This window comes from Tyto alba, unplaced genomic scaffold (genome assembly GCF_018691265.1).
Source record: "Tyto alba isolate M040663 unplaced genomic scaffold, T.alba_DEE_v4.0 Super-Scaffold_40, whole genome shotgun sequence".
Lineage (NCBI taxonomy): Eukaryota > Metazoa > Chordata > Aves > Strigiformes > Tytonidae > Tyto > Tyto alba.
This window is the reverse complement of record NW_024881316.1, coordinates 26,223,107-26,237,710: the sequence shown is the minus strand read 5'-3', so window position 1 is coordinate 26,237,710 and position 14,604 is coordinate 26,223,107. Positions and strand designations below refer to the sequence as shown.

General features: G+C 36.2%; 1 protein-coding gene across 2 annotated transcripts in view; it reads right to left on the bottom strand.

Annotated features, from left to right (window-relative positions):
• The window catches only part of CSMD1 (CUB and Sushi multiple domains 1), a 1,179,538-nt gene that overhangs the window by 963,827 nt on the left and 201,107 nt on the right, over positions 1–14,604 (bottom strand). The gene's annotated exons all lie outside the window — the stretch shown is intronic.

The following is a 14,604-nucleotide window of genomic DNA, read 5'->3' as shown; positions in this document are numbered from 1 at the left end:
GAGAAAAGTTTAAGGACATTCTGTGCACTGTAATGCCTGGATTATTACATGCATTTTAAGCACTTCAGAACAAGTATAATCTCAGCATTTTATTGTTATACCTAAACCAGAAAAGTATTTCAAGCTGCGATTTTATTTTTAACTTCCCAGCAGTAGCTCTCTGAGACTGAATCTTTCAGAGCAGTGCCATCAAATGCTTGTGGGAGGTTTCTAAATCTTCATAAAATGGATTTAATAAAAGGGATTTTCTGCTAAAACTAAAGAACTAATAAGTAATCATTTTCTACTAAATTTCAAATATAACAAAAACTCTAATGAAGAGATAAAAAGGCTATGGGGATTCAGGAGGCCTTTAAAGTAAAAATCTTCTCTAGTATACCTACCAATTGATTCGCATTACTTTATTAAAACGGTATTATTAAACGTTCCTGAAGAAGGAATCTATTACACCATGAATTTAGCATGAAAGTTTCAGCTATGTACTGTTCACTGTAACTTTTCAGCATTCTTGCAGATGCTTTGCATTGTATTCCTCTTCCTACAACCACAGCGGAAATATCATACAAGTGTCATAAGAAATTTGAAATAATCTAATTACTACAGAAACAATGTCACAAAAGCAGAAAAAGAAAATTATAATGACAGCCCACCACCCTAATACTCTAATGAGCTATTTCATGTCTCCAACATCCAGAAATCAGTTTGTGTAAAATGTGTACTACCTACAAGTTGTACTGCACAACAGCTTTCTTACCACGCCAGCGTGAAAAGGTTTCTTTGAAAGAGGATAGCTATCAAGTGAAAGTTAACAAATTTTCTAAAATCTATCAAGGACAGAACCACCTTTCAGCAGGAGATATTTGTAATTCTGGTGTATAAAGAATGCAATACAGCATATGTAATTGCATATGTAAATGCAATATGTTAACTACACTTCTGACTTCCAGGGAGACAAACAAATTAGCTCCCCAATCTCTTAGGAAACCCTACAGCTGGGTTAAGGTAAAACTGAATATTGATAGGGTAGTAAGTGAGCCCTCCCACCCCCAAAATGGCCATAACTCAGCAGCTTCCTTACAGAGGCGTTTGATGCCTACTCACAGTTTTTGCAACTGTCAGTGATTGGTCCCAGTTTTATTCCAAAAAGCATTTTGTACTCCTCACTGCAGATTCAAGTTACTGAGCATTATCTTCTTGGAAAATAAACTAATACTAATGATAAATGAGGCAGCCAAAATTATACCCCTGTTTAACTTAAGTATTTCTTACCACCCATAGCACTTTCTCTCTCCAGTTTGTTTTTTCTCTCCTGTATATATATCCCTCCAGTTCTGAAACTACTCATAAACTTGCTGCATATTCACCTTGTACCCAGTAAACATGAGGCAAAAAGAGAACCATAAAGAAAAATTATTATTGTGAAATGCTATTTAGGTTTCTTCTTAATTTTATATGCATATATATAAATACATACTCATTTACTTAGTGTTCAGTAAAAAACCCAATAAAAATCCTAGAAGAAATTTAATACACAGTTAACTCCTTGTAATCTCATTGCTGCACACTGACAATTGCAAAGAGGTTCTCACTTCTGAACTAAGCAATACTCAAAGAGACTTTAAGAGCTGTGCAGGCCTAGAAAACTGACATCCTTCTAGGTCTGTCCCTGACTGGCTAAGACATGAAGCATGTTAACAGAACAGTGTTTGGAAAAAAGGATCAGCTGCTATCTGTGTAATACCTATTTTGTCAATATCTGCAAGTCTAAAACCTTCAGAACTGTCAGATGTTACACCTCTGCCAAGGAGTAAATTCAGCATCAAATCACTTGGGAGATTCAGTAGGAGGATGTATCTGGAGAACAGGAATGAAGAGACTTATGGGTGACAGGTGGCAGCAAATTAGATAAGAGTTGGCAATGCAATATCCCACAAAAAATGCAGTTTCTGACTGCAGAGACACCACAGAGCAGGAGGACACTGATGAGATTAATTAAGAATTCTTTGTTTCTTATGGGTGCCTTAATAGCAGAAAGTGTCAAGAAAAAAAAAAGAAAATTAACATACTGACAAGAAAATATTAAAATAATATCAGCAGTTTAAGTAGTTATTCTAAGCTGAATGTAAGCACAGAAGATAATGTAGGCTGAATACATCTGAATATACCCCATAAATATCTACCCATACATTTCACTTTAGTTCGGGCCCTTGTGTCAAATAAAAAAATAAATTATGCCATTTTTCACAAGACATGCAGTCACTCATTGAGTACAATATCAGTACACTGAATTAATTTAATATTAAAGGTGTATTAGACTACCAAAATTTTCTTAGTATGACACCACATCATTGTTTACATGAATATAAACTATGCTGTTAGCATTAATTTTGTGTCATAAATTGTCTCTAAGAACATATTTCAGGACAGCTATTTTAACTTTATGATATAAAAAGCGTAATTTAAGAAAACTGATGCTCTTTTTTTGTAGCTGAAAATTATTTACACTTATTTCAGCTTTATTTTATCTTAGGAAGGTTCTTTTCAAACCCCGTACCAGCCCTAGGCATACCTTTTCAGACTCAACATTTCTCAGTTGTGACCCCTAAGTGAGAGCTCACCAAGAAAACTTCAAACATTGCAATTTTGCCTTAAATGCTGAAGGCAAACAGGTGGTATAATCATTAAGAATCAGTAGAATCTGAAAACTGCTTTGCCATAAGATTTTGAATAAGACAAAATACAAACTTACAAAATTATTTTCTAAAAATTGGACTTTTATTTCCTGGGCCTTTATCATTACTATGGTTATCATCCCCCATACTTCCCCCTTCCCCCCATTTTCCAGTATCTAATAATTAGAACTAGCAAAGTACAGATTCATTGACTTTTTTTTTTTTTTTCCAAGTTTCAAATGTTTCTCCAAGAAACGAGCAAAAGGACAACCACTTATCTTCTTGTAATTCATAAGGTATTCTGTGGAATACTGATATATGTATATACAGACAAAAGCAATTCTATACACAGAAAGCAATTTTTGCAAGATATGTGTATTTTGAACAAGCAAATTATAAAATGCACCAAAACTACCTAAAGTCATTGATGCTAAAGACATTTTGAACAATCATGATAATGTAAATGAAGTCACATTTATTCTTGTTATGACTGTGAGTACCATCTTCCATTCTGCAGCTACAGAGGAACACAGCAACTAGTAATGAGGCTGAGACATCTAGCAAGATCGTATCTCCCTCATTCTTTAAAGTACAATCTAATATGAGTTAAAGTCTTATTAGAAAGTTTAATAAGAATAGATGTGCTCAGACAGATCAAAGGCTCATTTAGCTTAATATCTTTTCTCCAACAGCAAGCCAAAGGTGTTACCTAGGAAGGGCTTCGTCAGAAAACTCCCCTCCCCTTCAAGATCTTCATCTCAGGGATTTCTTAAAAGGAACACATTCCAGCAGCCTTGTCTTTCTGTTTAATAGCCCTTGATAGATTTCATTCCCATAAACTCGTCCAGTCATCCTCTGAGTCTATACTAACTTCTAGGATCTTTAACGTATTGTAGAGGGAATCCTAAAACATGAAAAACCCTTCTTTGTCTTTGTTCAGTAGCTACCATCTGTTAAGATCATTTGATGCCCCACTAAGTTTTTGTATGAAGAGTGAACACACAGATGATTCATATTGATGCTTTCTATGCCACTTACCATCTAATTGACCTTTATCACATCCCAGGTTTTTTTCTCAAGTTCAAAAGTTCTACTTTATATAGCTGTTCTTTGTACTAAAGCCACTTTATCACCTTTCTGCGAACCTTTTGCAGCTTTATTATACCCTTCATGAAATAGGGATACCAGAACTTCTTGTAATATTGAAGAGGTATACACATTGTTTACACAGTGATATTTTTAATCCCTTTTCTGTTCTCCTACTAACTCGATCTGTTCTTTTGCTAAGGTAAGCATTATCTTGACATTTTTATGGGACAATGTACTATAACCAGGATTCCTTTCCTTCAGAATTACAGGGAGGCTAGAGTCTGTCATTTCACATAGAAGATTAGGATTTACTACATTTTTTTTTCCCCTGTAGATTTCCTACATTTTACAACTATGTGCATCACATCACATTCATCTACTCTGAATTTTATCAACTACTTCAACACCCCTTTACTTGGTCACATAAGGCCTTTTTTGTAATTCTTCACAATTGGTCCTCATCTTCATTAACTCATAACTTCCTATAATCACAGTCACTTCACTGCTTACCTCCTTTTGCAGATCATTTATAAGTGTACTGAACAACACAGACGCCAGCACAGATCTCTCTGGGATGACAGGATGACTCCCTCCATTGTAAAAAGTGTCCATATTCTATTCCTGAGGCACAACTTTTAGCCAATCTTTTAGAAATGTATAGAATTTCTTATGCCTTACCTGACTTGTTTTCTTTACAGTCTTTACTGGGGAGCCTTTTCCAATATCTTTTGGAATTCTTACCACCTTTACCCACATTCAGGCTAACTTCTTCAGAGAACTCCAATTGATTCTTCTTCAGTATATCATATTTAACCATTTGTCAATCAGTTATTTTCTTTAATATAGTTTCCTAACAAAAGTTTCAAGTGTTCCAGCTTTTAGTTCCTTAACACCTCTCAGTCCCTTTTAAATATGGGCATCTCAGGTGAATTGAATCTGGTGATTACATTAGCAGTACAGCAATTTTTTCCTTCATTGTCTTTTAAACTCTGGATAACACATGGTGCTTGTGACACTACTGTTTATTTCATCTATTTGTTCCATAACCTGTTCTTACAATTTTTAATCTTTAAAAAGATACATTAAGGAATTTTCCACAGAGAACTGTTCAGGCATGGGAATTATAAAACAGATCTATATTTTTTGCTGTCTTCATTAATCTTCCCTTTATTTTCTGAATATCTATGGGCATAGCAAAGCTGTCTTGCAGCCTACTTGCTCCACTTGTGTTCAGAAAGAAATAATTTTTAGTTTTATAATGTTGGCTTGCAATGCTCTCGGACACTAATATTTTATTTCCAGGAAAGCCTTCAGAGAGGGCCCAGAAGCCCCTAAATCTTACTGAGATCTCACTGATACACATGTCTTCACATACCTTGCCTTGGGATTAATTCCCTCTGGAAGTCTGCACACAACAGCATTAATCACTTCCTCTGCATATATAGCAGGATGAATCCCTGTCTCTATCATCTCTCTTTTATCCTTATTTATGAGGCCTTAATTATAAGAAACGATGGTTAGAGCCCTCATAGATTTAAATTTCTCCCTTCTGCACAGAAAATTCAAATGCACATCTCTCATGTATCCAGAGCACCTCATGTCTGCAATTATGACTCCTCTAACTCATGTATGTGCACACTTGCAGGAACTTTGGTACTAAGTATTAGCCACAACTTAAATGACTTTGGGCAGCAAAGCTTGTGACAGCAACAGTTTTGCAAATATGACTTTTGACAAGAAAGGTAAACAACAAATGTTCCTGATAGTGCAAAGATATATTGTACATATGTACAACAAAAAAGATTTCCTCTGGAACTACAACAGGTAACTACAGATGGAATTATCGCCACCATCGACTGAGATGGTGGAACAGTAGATAGCTATAAGACAAATAGGTTTTCTTTTTATTTTCTTTTGTGTTTTCATATGCTATCTTCTTACTTTCTCCTTCATTGATGTCCACTGTAAGCTCCTGGCACTTCCTGCCTCCATAGAGACCTGCAGGCCCACACCAGCCCCTGCTGCTGACTGGCCATGCTCTGCACAGGGCCTTTATCACTTCTTTCTCATTAGTATATCCCAAAGCCATCTTCTGATAATGTTACTACCCAATAAAATTGTTATTTCCTAAATTAACTTCAATCAAGAACAGAAATATCAAATGGCCAGGGAGGCAAAGGCACTATTTCTGATGACTGTTTTAAACAGCTGTTGGCTATTTCAAGTGGCCTTTAAAAATCAATTATTAAGTAAACCTCACAAGACCATTAAAGGCATTTTCCAATGAATTAATCAAATCAGAAAGTACCAAGTTCCTTTTAGCTTAGGTATCACTGAAGACTTATTCACAACTGCAAGCCACCATCTTTTCTGGCAATACTGAGGCACACCCTGGCCATCAGGAACAGCACAAAGATCTCACAAAGTGGCTGCCTGCACCATGCCTGCATCTGCTTCCTGTGCCCACCATTGCCTTTCAACATTGGGGAGAGACGGTGCCTCAAAGCTTCAATACTACAAGTATTTAAACATTCAAGACAGTTCCAGCCTAACGTGAAATTAGAACAGTGTAAATTTACTCACGATGCTATGATTTTGCAAGACCCAGGCAAAAATAGTTAATTTCAAGAGAATTAGTGAGAAATTGTTTAAAACTCATTAACTATCTATTAGCTTATATGATAAAAAGCTCATCTGTGCACCCACAAAGGAGCACAAAGAGACAATGGCAGATGGTGAAGACCAATCACCACCCTGCCCCACCTCCTCCCAGACCCATCACCCCATTAATCACAGGCCCATCTCCATATACGCAGGACAGGTGGAAGCCCAAGGTAAGGACTCAGAGGAAGGGGATGCCCTTATCTGAGGCCTCCCAGGGCTGTCCCAGAAGAACCTCAGGTCCAGTTTCCAGGTGTGATGCCTAACTCAATGTGCCAAGAGGAGCAGCTCCAGATACCCCTCCAGACCTGGGGGGTTGCTGCTTGGGATGTCGGAGATGTTATGGGGTGTCAGAGAAGAGTGTTTTGGGATTGCAGAAGACTTTTTTATGGGATGTTTAAGGAAGAAAACAGAGGTGGAAAAAAAGATAGATGATTTGGGAAGGAACAACTATGACAAAATAGAGGACCGAGGGGACAAACAGAGCTGGTCATGTGTAAATAGTGGCCTGTCTGTCTGTGCCCCCACAGGGTTTGTAGGGGCCCACGGGTGAGTGATTTGCTTGGGGCAAGTGTGGGTCAGGATGCCAGCAGCTGGGCTGGACCATGGGCCAGAGGGCATGTGTGCCTAGAGGCCAGTGACTGGGGACACCCCAGTGAGTGACAGAAAGTACCAGCCCCAGTTTGGGCCAGGGCAAGAGCTTGTGTGTCTGCAGTGCAGCACTGAGAGCCAGCGTGGGTGCGCAAGTGAGTGTGTGAGTGTTGGCTGTGGTCTATCCTGATCAGCTGGCGAGCAGGTGACGTGGAGCGGAAGACAGGAGAGTTTCTCCAAGGATAAGACCACAGCAAGCAGGGAGAGGCTGCTGGAGAAACAGGGGAGCTGTGGTCAGCTCTGTGAGTGTGTGGACCTCTAGCCTGCTCAGCCAGAGAGGGGCAGGATGACACTCCTGGTGCTGCCTGAGTTCATATCAGTGCTGAACATGTCTGCCTCTGTTAATCTGTGTAGCTGGCTGTACGTATACATGTGTATGCAGTGTGTACGTGTGCTCTGCGTGCATGCACCTATTGGGAAAAGCTGCTCAGCCTTGCCACTTCATGTGTCTGGGGTATGCAGATGGGGGAGCCTCACCTCTGTTGGTTGTCAGATTCAACCCTTCCTAACACAATCAGCTGCTCCTGAATCGCTAAATATTCTGTAGTTTGGCAGCTAAAGCTAAAAATAGAGGAAAAAATGGCAACTAAATTGCAAAATTTAAATTTATTTCCTTTAAATACAGATCCATGCAAACCCTGCAATTTTTGTCTGTGGCCAGTTTAGGACCTTCACTAGGACCATCTCACATGAAAAGAATGGTTGGTAAGTGCTTGAATGCATGTAATAACCTTAAATTCTGATGCAGACATTCACAAAGTGACTGCAACTTCACCAGTCTATAAAACATTTTAAACTCAGACCTTACTTCTAGCCGCAGGATATATATTCATTGATTGTGTTGATGTAACAGAAAAGCTAGTGTTTTTAAAGTCTCGGATTAGTACTTTGAGAGTCAGGAAATAGCTTTGTGTGCAATTTCCTATATATATTTAAGCCTTTATCCAGCACCCAACTGAAATTAAATTATCCTGGAGGTTAAAGATTAATATTACTATTTAGAAAGAAGTTCTGAAACAAATCCTACCACAATGGTAGCTTTGCTGTGTACCAGAGCAAAACATCTTAATTGCTGACATGTGGAATTTTTTTCTTTATTTTAATTAAGTTCTCAATGTTGAAATGTATATTATACATCAGCCTGATTACATTGCCATTACAAATTGAGAAAAAGATATTTCATGTTCCCTTTTCAATACTGGAATGTCCAAAAAGACCAATAAATCAGTATTCACACAAGTTAATGGGAAAATAAAATGCACCAAAATATGTTTCTCTGCAAGAAAATGTTTTGTTTCTTTTTTTAAATGGCTTTTAATGCTTTTTAAAAAATCCTGTCTAAACCACCATTAATTCAGTTCCACTGACTAACAGAAACCAAAAAAATAAAAATACAATAATCACTCTCTTAAGGTTACAGGTTGACACTTTTCCCTTCTGACAAAGCAATAAATTCTTAGTTAAAAGCAACTAGACTATATGAAGTTGTTTTATCCTTTTTCCTTCAAAAATAATGACTTTAGCCCAGTAAAGCAAAATTCTCTGAATTCTCTTTGTTCTTCCTTTGAATTTACTCCAATTGTTTTTAACATTCATCAAAATTAAGGAAAGATAATACATTGAAAAGAGAGGAAAACAATGCAAGTTCTATACTAGATTTTAAATATTTAGGAGGTAGTGTTGAAAAAAGTTCTTTTACAGAGGGTAAGATCCCATACTGTAAAATGCTGAGCTAAAGACAGATTTAGTGCCCTTTAAAACAAGAGTATTCTTCATAGATGCAAACTCATTTTGCAGATGGAGTTCACTGAGGACAGGGTGGATTTTATTTGTTTACTTTTCTAAAATAAAGTAAAATAAATTGAGGCTTTAGGTAAACATCACTATTATTGTTTCAGTTGCTTAGCAACAGCTGGTAGAATGAGAGAGTATGGTATAGCTCAGGTACATGAAAGTGCTGATTTCATTGTTTGTGAAATACTGAGACAATAATCCAAATTCTCTTCTGAGCTTCACTGGAATAGGAACTCAACTGTAGGGAAGTTACTCTGCAAAGAGGACTTATTTATTTCCCTTCTGCCAGACTCCTAACAAATCTGATCACTTCAGTACCATCACTTTGACTTTCATTTTTCATTGATGCCACTCTCCCAGACCACTTCACTGCCAGCCTTGCTCACATATCAGGATCTTATAGCAGGTTTTTTATTACCATTTTTGTCACTGGATGATCATGAGATCTCATCATGAGACTGAGAAGTGTAACACAGTTCAAGCAGTTTGGTTTTATACTATTACTAAAAGTCCATATTGTCAAAAATGTTCTGAAAACTGGGAAAAATCCATTAGTCTCATTGTAACTGCTCCATGAGCATGGTCTACATTAACTACCTTTTCTTCCCCGACAGTTATTACTTTGTGTATCATTTCTGTTATCCAGCAAGCTTTCAAGTATTTTTTGTCAGTGTGTGACCAGAGAATCAGTCCAGAAAAAGTTTCACATTCGTTCATTTCTGCTACTTTAATTCATTTATTCTTTGTATTTAAAACAGAACCTTTTGGTTCAGCATGCTTTAATTACCAGTGCAGAGTCAACTGACATCAACTGAGAATGATAAATACTATCTCCCAAATTATATTGCTAAATCATAACTTGAGAAAAGAGTAGCAATAAATTCTTCAATAGTCATTAGATAAGTTTCATTTTCAAAGATGGACGAGTTATTTTTAGAATTGAATTTAGAAAGACTAGATGGCATTACATTAGATTTTAGTGTTAATCACCTTTGTTAATATAAAAGCATTTTGCAGGAAGAATTTTAGATGTCACATTAAAAAAATTGGTATTTTATGGATATAATGTAAGAAATCATGAAACATTCCTCTTGACAGGTATATTATTTCCATACACATAATTGTGCTTCTTATTTAGATTTGTATATAGATCAGAATATGGGCACTACTGTCCTTTGCAATGTATATATAAGAAAGAAGAATTCTCCTATGAAAAATTAACAATATAGCAGCAAACAATATTACAGCATTAGTAAAGTTAAATATAATCAAAATATAGGTAGCATGACAACATGTGCATGTGTAAAATATGAATTTCATTGCACTTCTGATGTTAATAAACTGGCACACAAAAACCATATGAAATCTATGGCATTCATTAACATTACCAGAGTGGGAATGACGCAACAGACACATATTCCCTGGAGATTATAAATTCAAAGTACAGCTGCCTGAGACATTCATGACTGGATTGATGTGTTCTAATAATCTTAACCACAGGAAATTTAGTACCTTATGTTTAGTATCTTACTGATATGTTTGCACAGTATTAAAGTAATTACTGATTTTAATGGAGCAATGAGATGGAATGCAGGGTGATGCAGCTCCTGTGTCTGAGTCACGATGTCAGTAGCTGACATTTGTGCACAGTAATATTCAGAATTGAGTAGCTAACCACCATCCTGCAACATCAATAACAAACACAATTGCGTGAGTAACTACAGATATGATTCAGCACTGCTCCAAATCCTTTGGCCATATCTACACCAATTGAAATGGGTGCCAAAATGCTGCCAGTCTGATTTTGGTACCCCCAGTTCATACTGGAGTAAATGACTAAATAATAAGGTATTTTTCTGTATCTACATAAGATCAAATTAAATTTCTCTCATTCTAAATACAGTGTTTCAGTTTTATGTTTTCCATTGTGTGTTTCTCAATTATTTAGATTTTTTATGTTTTTCATGGTGTATATCTCAAGCACTTATTTAGATTTGTAACTAATGGCAAGTAATGTTGTCAGCTGTGACAAAAATACAATTGTTTGCTCTAAGATACAAATGATTAGAATAATACTTTCTAAATGGTGTATATAGTACATATGTATTTACTAAGCACATTTAGCTCATGCACATTATTCAAATAGGTCACAGAAATAAAAGTTTACACAATGAATGGAAATCAAATAAATTAAGAAATATAGATGCTAGTATAAATTGGAACTGTAAAACGTGCAAGAAAATACTTATAATATTATATTCTTAAAAAAATGATTTTTTAACTTCATGAGATACTTGTACTTCTCAGAGATGATTTGCTTATACTACATAATTGTTTCTTATAGAATTATGGTCGATACTGTTCTGAAATATCAAATTGAAAAATCACCCAAATATTCAACTATATATGTGAGGTGAAGCACATGACGTTGCAGAAACTGAACTTACGCTCCTACAGGCCTTTTCATCCAGCCTCTACCCTCACATACTGCATAAACATCACAACACACAAGCACTAGCTCAGGGACTAGTTCTGAACTGGGTTGCTAAAAGGTATTTTTAATCTTTGATTAAGGCATATTTAAAATTGGTAGAGGAGATTTACCCTTTGTGGGAACACTACAAGCAATACCCTGTTATGTTAATTTTACATTAAATACTGTACAAAAGAAAAAAGCCATCTGCATCACTGACTCATCCTCAGAAGCCCATGTGACTGACAGGAAATGGAGAGCCAGAAGAAGCACAGAAAGTAGACGCTATTCGTGTTGGCACTGCTAAAGCTGATTGTGCCACTGTGGGTGAAATGTAAGCTGAACTGCCATGTCAGTGCCAGGTCTGTGGTGCAGAATTGCCCTCGGACTTGTGAGCTATGTTCATGGCCATTGCTTCCAAGAAATGACATGAAGATGAGTTTCTTTAGGACATTTTTAATTTACAGCTCACAGGAGATATCCTTATGACGCTTCCTCCATAAGTATTCTAATGCCAATAATTTTCTGGGCAAGGTACAAATACAACATTGCCTATTTTTTTCCCTAGGCCTAAAATAAAAGCATTGTTATTTGATAATAAAGGGATCTAACTTTAATTAAAATAACTAAAGTATGTGGGTGATGGGTGGTGGAACGGATTGATCCTGAGATCCTGGCCTTTCTGAACAATAACACTAAGTCCCTGACTATTGAAGTGTCAGAGTGTGGAGTGTGATCATACACCCATTGAAGTCAATGACAAGGACTCTAAAGACTTCAGTGAGAGAAGGATCAACTTTCTGCATAAAGGTTCAGATTCATTACATATCTGGCTTGCTTCCAGGAGAAGACAAAATCTGAGAAGGAAACGATTGGCATGGCTCAACATAAGTGGACATGACTTTGGGAGACTGTGCATAGCCATTAAAAAGAGCAGGATAAGACTCTAAACTGCTAGTTTTCACTCGTGTTACATCAGACTGCATTATGCATGCTGTCTTACATCTCATCTGACCGGCACATTTCTGTTACAAAATATAAAAAGACAGAGAAAACAGCAGTGATTTGAAAACATGTTTATTTTAGTTGAGGTGACTACTCAATTAGCAGTTACGATAAAAAAAGCTTTAACTAGTTTATTATTCTTGTCCCTAAGAGTAAAAAACCTTGCCAACACCACACTTTTTATACATCTAACTATAAATCATTAATTCAATCCACATTGTACTACTTATTAGACTACAGCTGCACGAGTCACTCTTGAAATTCTGAAAGTGCTCACCTGTATCATGTCCTTAGCACACCTGACTCCCAGTTTAACCTGCTATCTACAGTTTTCCTTATGCAGGGAAGAATGTATATGAAAAACACTGCACATATGGCTCTTGTTGCAGAAACTATAAAATTAAATTTTCCACAGTGGTTTGCTGGACAGACAGCCAAATGCTGTTTCATGCTTCAGCTAAAACAGTAATGATAATATTTTCTTTGTGTCATTGTAACCTATACTTGAAGAAGCTGTATAATTCATGGTATGGTTGTCAGCTGGAGTCATGCAGTCCATACAAACAATGTTCTTATAATATCAGAGAAAAATCTGAAGTATTAGTGTACTTTGAAAATAAATTTAAGGCTCACTACATTGTATAGTTTATAATCATAATCTGGTGATGAATGACCACATTTATTATAAATAGAATATATAAAAAATTAAGCAAATACTGTTTGCGATTCTTGTCATTTGACATAACAGGTATTTTTACATGTTAGCGTTTATAAAATGTTGAAGTATTGGCTATAAAATAACTAGATCCAAGAAAGAATATCAAAGGTCATGTGTAAAAGTATAAACATGTTACAATCACAGAACTTGGAGAACACGAGACACCCCCAGACATGCTTCCCAAATCTCCTCTTGGTGCCATTTCTAAATGAAAATGTCATCAACAAAACAGGTTCATTATTAAATATCTTTATCGCAGAATTTCCCTCTTCAAGTCAACTGTCTTTGTGTCACACTTTGCGGATTTTCAGTTAATATAAACCAATGTATCTTCACTAGCTATATCACATCAGATCAACTATAACACTAGTTGAATTTCCAACACATACACTGATTCTACCATTTACCTTTCACCCTTCCCTTCTTCCTTTCTTCCCTTCTTCCTGCCTTTCCTCAGTATTTAAATACTTATGTGGCAAAGACATTATATTATTTACTCTTGAATATGATCTTCTTAATGATACTCAATTATTTTGGTATTTCTATGCTTCTAAGGCAAAACAGTGCATATGTAATTAGTAATCAGAGGAAGTTCAAGGAAAAGTTCTGATTGTTTACTGTATTTGTTAAACCTTTTTCCAGATTCTTTGGCTGTTTAGCTGCATGATGGATGCAATAGATATTGAATTTCAGCTGCCATTTCACTTTCTTTGTTTCACAGAAAAGTCATGTGAAAAGCTGCAGAAAGGGTTTGTAATACTAAGAAATTCCATGTTAACACAGGTAGAGTAACACCATGTCCAAGCAAAACCCAATTTTGCACACATAGCAATGGGCTCTAAGCTACCTATTAGGATTCAGAACATCACAGAGTAGCTGGAGTGCTTAAGTAATGTGTTAATAAAAGCAGAAGAGTCAAAAAAAGTGAACAGAATGTTTAAACTTATTGAAGTTAGAGGAAATAAACAGAAAGTGTCATTAAGCCCTACATATGCTCACTGTCTAATCTGAGTTCTGCATGAAAGTTCAAACCCATAATCTTATCAGAAAAAGTGTAGATAAGAACTATAAGGATGATTGAAAGTATGAAATAGCTTCTGTACACGGAGACTATATAGATTCAAATTTTCTAGCCTGCAAAAGAGATGCTGAGGAGGAAAGTAGGACAGGTCCACAGCATCACAAGGGTAAGAGAAAGTGTTCAGTTCTGCTTTTCTTTCCTCTGTTTTCATTACACAAAAATCTTCTTCTGGTGATAAGTTCAAAACAAAATGAGATATATTTTCACCTAGTACATAACTAAACAGTAGAACTCATTTCAATAAGAAAACCATTTGACTGTAGCAAAAGAAAAATTTGTAAAAGGAAAAAAAAAAATCCATCAGAGCATTTTAAATGGAAAGATAGAACCTCTGGCTTAGAAAGTGTCCCAGGCACACATATCTAGAAGAAAGAAGTATCTTGGAAATTATGATTATACTTTTGCAGTTTTTCTAGGCATCTGCTGTTAGCCAGTATGATAAATAAGATACCATACTTGA